The sequence below is a fragment of the Lactuca serriola genome, chromosome 8 (genome assembly GCF_051521515.1).
Source record: "Lactuca serriola cultivar US96UC23 chromosome 8, Lser_US96UC23_V15, whole genome shotgun sequence".
Classification (NCBI taxonomy): Eukaryota; Viridiplantae; Streptophyta; class Magnoliopsida; order Asterales; family Asteraceae; genus Lactuca; species Lactuca serriola.
The window spans coordinates 58,606,689-58,615,884 of record NC_136415.1 but is presented as its reverse complement, the minus strand read 5'-3'; the positions used below and the strand labels follow the sequence as shown (position 1 = coordinate 58,615,884).

General features: G+C 36.0%; 1 pseudogene; it reads left to right on the top strand.

The window, feature by feature from the left end:
• Positions 1-5,907: 5,907 nt before the first annotated feature.
• LOC145068721 (zinc finger protein GIS3 pseudogene) lies at positions 5,908-6,801 on the top strand (annotated as a pseudogene).
• Positions 6,802-9,196: the final 2,395 nt, after the last annotated feature.

Genomic DNA, 9,196 nt, shown 5'->3' with positions numbered 1-9,196 from the left:
GGCCCCCAGGTACATTGGACCTTTCAGGGTTGCAGCCCAAGTGGTTGGCGTATAGGTTGGATCTGCCAGCCGAGCTTAGCCAGATTCACAGTACCTTTCATGTCTCCCAGCTGTGGAAGTGCCTGGTAGACGACTCTGCCATGGTGCCTCTAGAGGATATTCAGGTAGATGATAGCCTGAACTACATTGAGCGACCAATAGCTATCCTCGACAGGAAGTCGAAGGATCTGAGGAACAAGAGGGTCGAGCTGGTGAATGTGTAACGGGAGCACCGCAAGGGCTCAGAATGGACTTGGGAGTTGGAGGACGAGATGAGAGAGCACTACCCCAAGCTTTTTCCGGATGCAACAGTAGACTTCGAGGACAGAATCTGAAATAAGTGAGGGAGAGTTGTAACACCCGTTTCCCGATACATATTTTAAATTTAAATAACTGCATGTTTTACACTGGGACTCGACAAGTTGGAGGCCCAACTCGTCGAGCAGACTAGACTTTGGACGCGGGTTTTAAGTAACCTACTCGACGAGTAGGGAGCCCGACTCGGCGAGTAGATCTGTCTGGATGAAACCCTAACATTTAGGGTTTGCACCCTATTTAAACACCTTATCTTGTCCCAATCCAGCATCCATCGTCTTTCATAGTCCATAAAAGCCCAAACTTGAAACCCTAAAGCATTTGGAGTGTTCTTGAGCCATTTTGTGTGTTTTTGGTGGTTTGAAGCTTGAAGAAAGAAGTAGAAGCTTGGGGGATCCAAAAGAAGCAAGTAGATCCAGAGGATTTGCTTCATTTCCAGCTCATTCAAGGTAAAAAGCTTCAACCTTGACCATCTATCTCTTAGATCTCTAGTTAGGGTTCATTTCTACCTTTTCTAAGCTTTAGTAGAGCCATTTTCAGGATTTTGTGGTTCTATGGTGGTATAACTCCAGATCTTGAACCATTGAGGGTTCCCATGGCATAAAGGTGCCAACTTTATGGCCATAGGAGTCCCATGCACCATGTAGACTTCATTTTGGGTCCTTATGAGCTAGTTAACCCATGCATGCACGTAAAGTTTGTAACTATACATGCTATATCGATCCTAGGAGGTCAGATCTATGTTCTGGATGCATTGAGCTCGACTAAAATCAACTTGTTAGACTTGGACTTTGGGGGAATCAGCGAGTCGGGCTATGGTTCCCCAACCTTTTTTGTTTCTGATCGAACTGGTTGAGTCTAAAAGAAGACTCAACAAAATGGATCTGAATATGGACCTGAAGATCATGGAACTCGGCGAGTTCAAGAATAGAACTCGGTGAGTTCAAGACTAAGTCCCAACTGCATGAAGACGAACTCGACCAGTTCATAAGGAACTCGGCGAGTCCATGACTAGATGTGATTTCTAGCATGAAGAAGGACTCGGCGAGTCAGTGGTAGAAAGTCCCGACTTCTTATGAAGGAGAACTCAACGAATTCTTTAAAGACTCGACGAGAAGGGTCAAAGCTTTTAGTGTTCTAAGGACTATGGAACTCGGCGAGTTTGTGGGTCAACTCGACGATTTGAGTCAGCAAAATATTGACTTTGACCCTAAGTTGACTTTGACCCTTGACTTTGACTTTGACATGAGTTGACCATGAAATGGTAATTAAGGAAGATCCTTATGTGTAGGAATTGAGAGGAGTTGATCTTGGCAGCGAGGACAGTTCAGACACTTCACGACATTGAGGTGAGTTACCTTCCAGTAGAAGTGGGTCTAAGGCACCAAGGTCGGCCCACTAGTAAGAGATTATAGTAGAGATGATTGTCTTTGTGATAATTATCTGGTATGTTGTTATCTGTTATGATTATATGCTAGGATGCTAAATGTGTTAGTAGTAGTAGGGGAGACAGTCCCTAGTTACCAGTTGAAAGATACCGAAGGGGTAGACAGCACCCATGCATGCCTAGATATATGTTCATGATATGTTATTATTTGGTAGTGGTAGGGGTAAAATAATCCCCAGTTACCGGTTGAAAGATACCAAAGGGGAGGTTAGCTCCCGGCTACCGGTTGAAAGATACCGAAGGGAAGGTTAGCTCCTGGTTACCGGTTGTAAGATACCTAAGGGGATGTTAGCTCCCGACTACCGGTTGTAAGATACCGAAGGGGAGCCCAGCTCCCAGTCATGCCAGTTAGATACCGATTGAAAGATACTAAGGGACATGCCTTTTGTGGTATGTGGTATGATGGGGGAACTCACTAAGCTTTGTGCTTACAGTTTTCAGTTTTGTTTCAGGTACATCTTCAACGAAGGGGAACGAACCGTTACGGTGGCAGCACATCGTACACACATGATTTCTGCACTATGATGTTCTTGGGATTGTACCTTGACATTATTATTATTCATCGACATGTTTTATCATACTTGACTTATGGGATTATGGTTTGTTATGATATCGATGATGTTTTTCCAGTAAACTGCTTTAAAAGTTACTTAATTAAAAACGAAATTTTTGGTCTTGATTTTTAGGGTGTTATAATATATGACGAGTGTCTGTATAAGAGGACTAAGGGTTTTTCATGCTCATAACACTTCTTTACATTATCGTGTTCTTACTTTTCCATTGAATGTGTTAATTGCTCTTGAATGTGATGCTCATCGGTATTTCATATCGTCTTTACGAGAAGTATTTCATAATCCACATTTGTAAAATAATATGAATCAATCTGAATGCCAATTAAAAGTTCTTATAATCCAAAAGTCTGCAAAAAAAAAAAAGCCAACGGAGTCCTCCCCTCCCCCCCCCCCCCCAATCAATTGCGACGACGACTGCCTTCGGGGAGCTTTACTGAAAAAAACTCTGACCTGTGGCTGGAATATCAATAGAGACGACGCTTAGTGACGCTCGAGGCTTTTAGTGACGAAACCTATTAGAGACGACATTAATTGTGACGACGATTGAGTATTAGTTACGATGTAATAGCGACGACATGTTGTCGCTAAGGTATTAGCGACGACTTGAGGCATCAATTGTGATGTTTTTTTGTCGTCGCTAAGGATAATGTTTTTGTTGTGTAGAAATCGTACAGAAAATCATTAATGTTTATGATAAATATTAAATATCAACCCTTAAGTTAGTCTTAGTCACTACTTTTATTTTAAGACACTCAAACTTAGTTCAACAATGGAAGAGCATGTCACCCCATGAAGCTTAAAGATGACATCACAAAGACTCATCGGTAGAGTGCTCTTAAATTTTACCAAAAAATGGAATTAGTGCGATGGATCAAAAATTAAATCCTTGACTCTTACCATGATCTATAAAGAGTCTACTTAACTATAACTTAATTCAAACTGTGTTTAACCGTAAATCTTAAGAGTATCCATAATGGTGATTTCAATGGGAGAATTGAATGAAGTGACAAGTCTATATGTCATTTAATGGATGAAACTCTATCATTGTGAAATGCCACCTTGGCATTCAATAGATTTGGAGTTCAATGGCCATGAAACTCTTGAATGAGAAAAAAGGAAAGTTTTAATTCTTAAATATTTAGTATAAATTACATTTTGTAACATTTTATTGAACTTTGTAGAGTTCAATACATTGTAGGAAAAAAATGATAGAGTTGTATGGATTGTAAAAAGATAATGTGGCAATCCATTAAACTTTATGGAGTTCAATGTATTATGGATACCCTAAGCTCCATATAAACATCTTTTACTGTAAAACTCAATTATAATACATTTTTTACAATAACACAAAACCAAACACCTTATTTGTTGTCTTTTGACGTATATATATTGTTTACGAAAATTGTGAGATTGAGACATCCAAGTGTTCCATACTAAAGATTAGGAAGAATTACAGATCAACAGATATGACAAACATGAAATGACTAGTTTCAAATGTACATTTGCTATACAAAAGTTATATCAAATATGATCTTATCAATAGCTGGAAAATAATGTTTTGTCGACTATTGTTTCAAAACTGATTTGATTGTTGTACGTGTTACATAACTAGAACCATATACGTAAGGTCACTTCAAAAAGTTTCCTTTGTGAGTTAAACCAACTTCTTTGAGCTCTCATTGATGGTATGGTGGTCCAACATTTCATGATCTCCACAAGAGAATGACAATTAAACAATTGGTGATCCACACAATACTCTATATAGTTCTGAGTGGGTTCTGAAACAATTATAACATTTGAATTAATGTATGGCATAAAATTTTTTCACTACAAATAAAAAATACCAAAATATATATATATCGACTAAAAGTTTACAAACCATAATTGATCTTATATATTACTGTTGGTTGATAAATAAATTAATAAATTTATTCATAATCATTTAAAAAGTAATTGTAATTTGATTTAAAATAAGAAGTATCAAATAAAAAACAAAAGTTGTCATAAATATCTAAAAGTTAAAAGGTACAATAATTAGGTCGAATTGAAATGCTACATTTCTAATCTTAGGGAGAATCCTAATTTATGTCCCCTAGAAGCCACATGTTGTTTGCACCATGCACCATTTTCAAATTATATGGTCCCGTCCCTTTATATATAATTTAATTAAATGATTATTTATAGACAAAAGGAAAGATGATGTTGGTCTAATTGCTTCTAAAAGACTACCTAAACATGTTAAAACGAAATCTAAACATGAAATAAGTCGCATATACAAGTAAAGAGTCAAAGGGTTGCAACAAAACCCAAGTTCCATTGTTTTTTTTTTTTTTATTATTATTATTATTATTATATTTTTTTAATGTATTTTAAAGACACAAAGAACTAAAAAAATAATCCTATTGGCTATTTGTTTTCTAGAATCCATTCAATGAACCCGGTCCGGTTCAACATTACATGGTGATAACTGGCAGGAAGTACCACAACCACTCTACCAGTCATCTTTTGTTAGATAACATCGTAGTCGAATACAAGAAGTTCTCAAGTTTCCTTGATAACTTTATTATACTCCACGTGCCATGTTATTATTGGAAGCATGATGAGAAATGTGTGTTTCACATATAAAACAAATAAAATTCCTAAAATGGTATTAAGTTGGTGAAGAACATTATCTTAATTTGTACCATTGACCATTGTGATTTGTGAAGTCAATCGTTTGATTGTTCAACCACCATGCAACAGTCACATAGCGCGTCATGTTCGTTAACCTTTCTTTTACTTTAGTTTTTTTGCCTTCAAATGTAACTACTTATGTGACTAATGAACGAAAGCATCATTGACCGGCCTCCACGTCATTTCCATCCATCATCCCTAACTTCCTCATGGCCATTTTTATAGTTACCTTTCAAGGCTTCACCTAAGTTCAAGCAATTAACAACACCTCCTATTGATCAAATCAAAATGATTGAAACTCATTTAACGTATATATAACCAATTAAATTTGACGCTTGTATATAATTCGGTGAATCCCAAAAAACATGTCTAAAGCAAGAACGATACAAATCTTGATTGGTAAGTATAAGTATGTGACAATCCATAAGAAAGGTTGCATGTTTAAATTTGTTTATCATTTTTATAACTGATAGGTGGAATTAAGATGACATCCATAAGAAAGGTTGCATGTTTAAATTTGTTTATTATTTTTATAATTGATACATAAAATTAGAAAATAGTTTTAAATTTGTTTATTATTTTTATTACTGATACATAAAATTAAAAAATAATTTAGAAATAAATTAGATTTATCATTTAAAAAACAAATACCTATATATAACATACCTAAAAAAAATCACACCATACACAAAACGTTATACAATAATTCATTAACTGTAGCTAGCTTTGGTCCCTAATGTGTTCGTATTGATGTTGCCAAATTTACACTTACCTTTACTTTTCTTCTTGGGATGTCCGCAACTCTCTCTCTCATATAGATACACATTTCCTTATAAATACTATACCCCATGCAACATCTCTCCCTACATACCTATCTCTCTTTCTCTCTAACCTATTTGTCATATGTCTCTATAGATGATAGATCGTTTTATAGATTCCTATGGCAGAACTTGATGACTATGATACTAAACCTAACAACAGTACTACAACAAGAAGTTTAAAGCTCTTTGGGTTCAACGTACATGAAGAAGATGAAGACATGATAGAATCAACCAAAACACCAACTGTATACTCCGATGGTCGGAAATACGAGTGTAAGTATTGCTGTCGGGAGTTCGCAAACTCACAGGCTCTCGGTGGCCACCAGAACGCACATAAGAAAGAACGCCAACAGTTGAAGCGTGCTCAAATTCAAGCCAATCGTAATGCATACATCCGAAACCCGATCATCTCCGCCTTCACTCAATCACCTCACCTCTTGTCACACGGCGGCCATCGGATGATACTACCGTCCACCGGCCTTCCGTCTCCGACGTGGGTCTACATTCCACGCGGCTCTCCCCCCTTCCAAGTGACACACGGATGCGTGTTACCAGGTTCTTCGTTATCTCCGGGTGGCGAGAGAGGACCATATGCTGGCGCCGTCGTAGGGGAGTCGTCGGCGTCAAGTGTCATAAGCTCTAGGCCTCAGCCGAATAACCGAGCTCGTCATGGGGACGGTGGAGCCGGCTTTGGTGACACATTCGGACTTGACTTGCATCTGAGGCTTTAGCCGAGCCACGGCTTGAGTTTTGACGACTCGAATCTTGTAAATTGAATTTATGATTTTTGTTATATTTTCGAGGATTTTAATTATTATTAGTTGGATAGTTGGAATGAATAAATCGAGATGTAGTAAAATTGTGAAAACTTGTACATGCTTACATTAGTTATATCTCAAGTTGGTACAATGTGGATTATAATTTCCAACACTAATCATGTTTTCTTTTGATAATAAATCAATCCCTTTTTCTTTATGTTATTTTATCATATTACAAAATTATTTGTGTAGTTTCTAAATCAATAGGTACAAATTAATTAAGAACCAGTTCGTGGCAGAATGCGGGATAATAATCTATTAGGCTAACATTTTTGTTTAAAATTTTCCATCTAACCAATAAATTTACCTAACATATTTCAAAAGATGTATCATTATAATGGTTAACGACTTCTCCGTTGACAAATAAGCTGGTGAAGGTAATTTTACAATTGTACATATTTATGTGGTGTTTGTTTTTTCTTAGAAGCCCTTTTTGAGCTATTTTTTCTACAGACGAACCAACATTTTTATTAAAAATTATTTGTTTTTTTAGTAGACTGTACATATTAAAACGTTAGCGTTAACATATCCTTTTTTTTCCTAGACGACATGCGATTATCCCTTTTAACATCTGTAGAGGTCTAGTAACATAAAAAATGATTGTCTTTGGTTTTGTTTCTTTCGGTTTTATAATGAGAAAAATGGCACTCTAGCCCAATGATAATTTATGGTTTTTTATGTGCAATAAATCATTATTGTACATGTTAATTAAGCCATTATCGTTAGTTTTGAACCATTCATATGTTAACCGGTTATTCTAAAATACATTATTGACCGATATGGTTTAAATTTTTTTCATAGTTGATCCTTTATTGGAACCCACCACAGTTCATCTCTGACAAGTCTTAATCTACTAACTTTCTCGTTCTTTCTTTCTCTCTCTAAAGCTTCATGTTTCCGGTTAACAAATGTTGTGTTTGGTATCTCGCCATTTTTTCCTTATTACACCACTCATCAACTTGTCACTGCCCCACCGGGCACACAACTGTCATTGCTTTTTACACCGATTCATGATATGATTCTTCGTCATCGCCATTTCTGTCACCGATCACCCTACCGATGCTTTTTTATATCTTGAGAAGTAACATCTCTAACCTTTCTACTCTAACATTAAAACCTCTGATGAACTCTAGTTTCTAAATAAAACTATTGAATTGGTTGCCTATGGTTTCTGATTTCTGAATAATAGCTTCTTAAATGAATTACCTAGTAATGGATTTACCACTAGCTAAGTAGTGTTGATCTTGTTTATATGATAATTACTTATCTTCTCCAATTCTGTATAAAAGAATGTTTCAAGCGTAAATTAGATAGATTGCTTTTAGCAACGAATTGAGGTTCACTACAAGAAATATAGTCATTAGCGGCAACGCCAATAGCGGCGACACATACTTTTAGCGGCGACATATCAAATTATCGCCACTAAAAGTAGGTGTCGCCGCTATTGACGTCGGCACTAATGATTCATGACACGGATCCGTGCTTTCACGCTTTGGTAAATTAAGACCTTTCGATTGTGTTTCTAATCCAACGGCGAAGATAATCGAGGAATGCACAAAAGCAATACCGAGTCGCCGCTAATTGTCGAAAAAATGGCGCATAAATGTTTCCCTCCTAAGTGTCGTCGGTATTGAGGGAAGTCGCCGCTAAAGCCAAAATTGTCGTTGGTAAAGGCGTCGCCGGTGAGGCTCAAAGTTGAGATTGACCGGTGAGGCTCCTTCCGTTTCCGGCGACACCAACTACTTTCCGGTAACAATAGGTATTTCCAGCAAAAGATTCATTTCCCTTTTGTCTTGTAACATTGATTTTAGCTTTCTTTAGTTATTAATTGCAAAATCTTTTCAATTTCAGTTGTTGATTGAATTTTCCGGCAACGACCGTTGACTACCGCCACCACTGCGCCATTTCTTTGATTTCCACCACACAGGTTCTATTTCCACCACCACCATTTCCTTGATTTCCACCATTTCTTTGATTTTCAGTATAATTTTTTTCAATATCAGAATGAAAAAAATGCTATTACATAATTTGAATAAAGGTTCAATTTAGAAATATTTATATGTGAAGCAGATGAAATACATCAGATTTTCAGAATGGATATCCAATTATCCATTGTAGATGAAATACATAATTTGAATAAAAGATATATAACCAAGGTTGATGATTTTGTTCTTAAATAAAATTATCCCAAAGTTTTGTCCACGTGTTTATAAATATCCAATTATCCATTGTAGATAGTTCTTTAAATTCGTATTCATTTCCCATTGGTGGACTTACATTTGTATGTTATTATAATTTTATATTCAACTAGGTGTGAGACCCGTGTATTACACGGGTTTATAAAAAAAATTAATATAAAATTATAAGCATTACATATTTTTTAAAGTAATAATTTTACATAAATACAAAGAATATAATAAATAAAGTAAATAATAAAGGTTGTAAAACATTTATTATGAAATTTAATAGAATGATATACTTTACATATATAAATCTCATTAAAATGTGGAT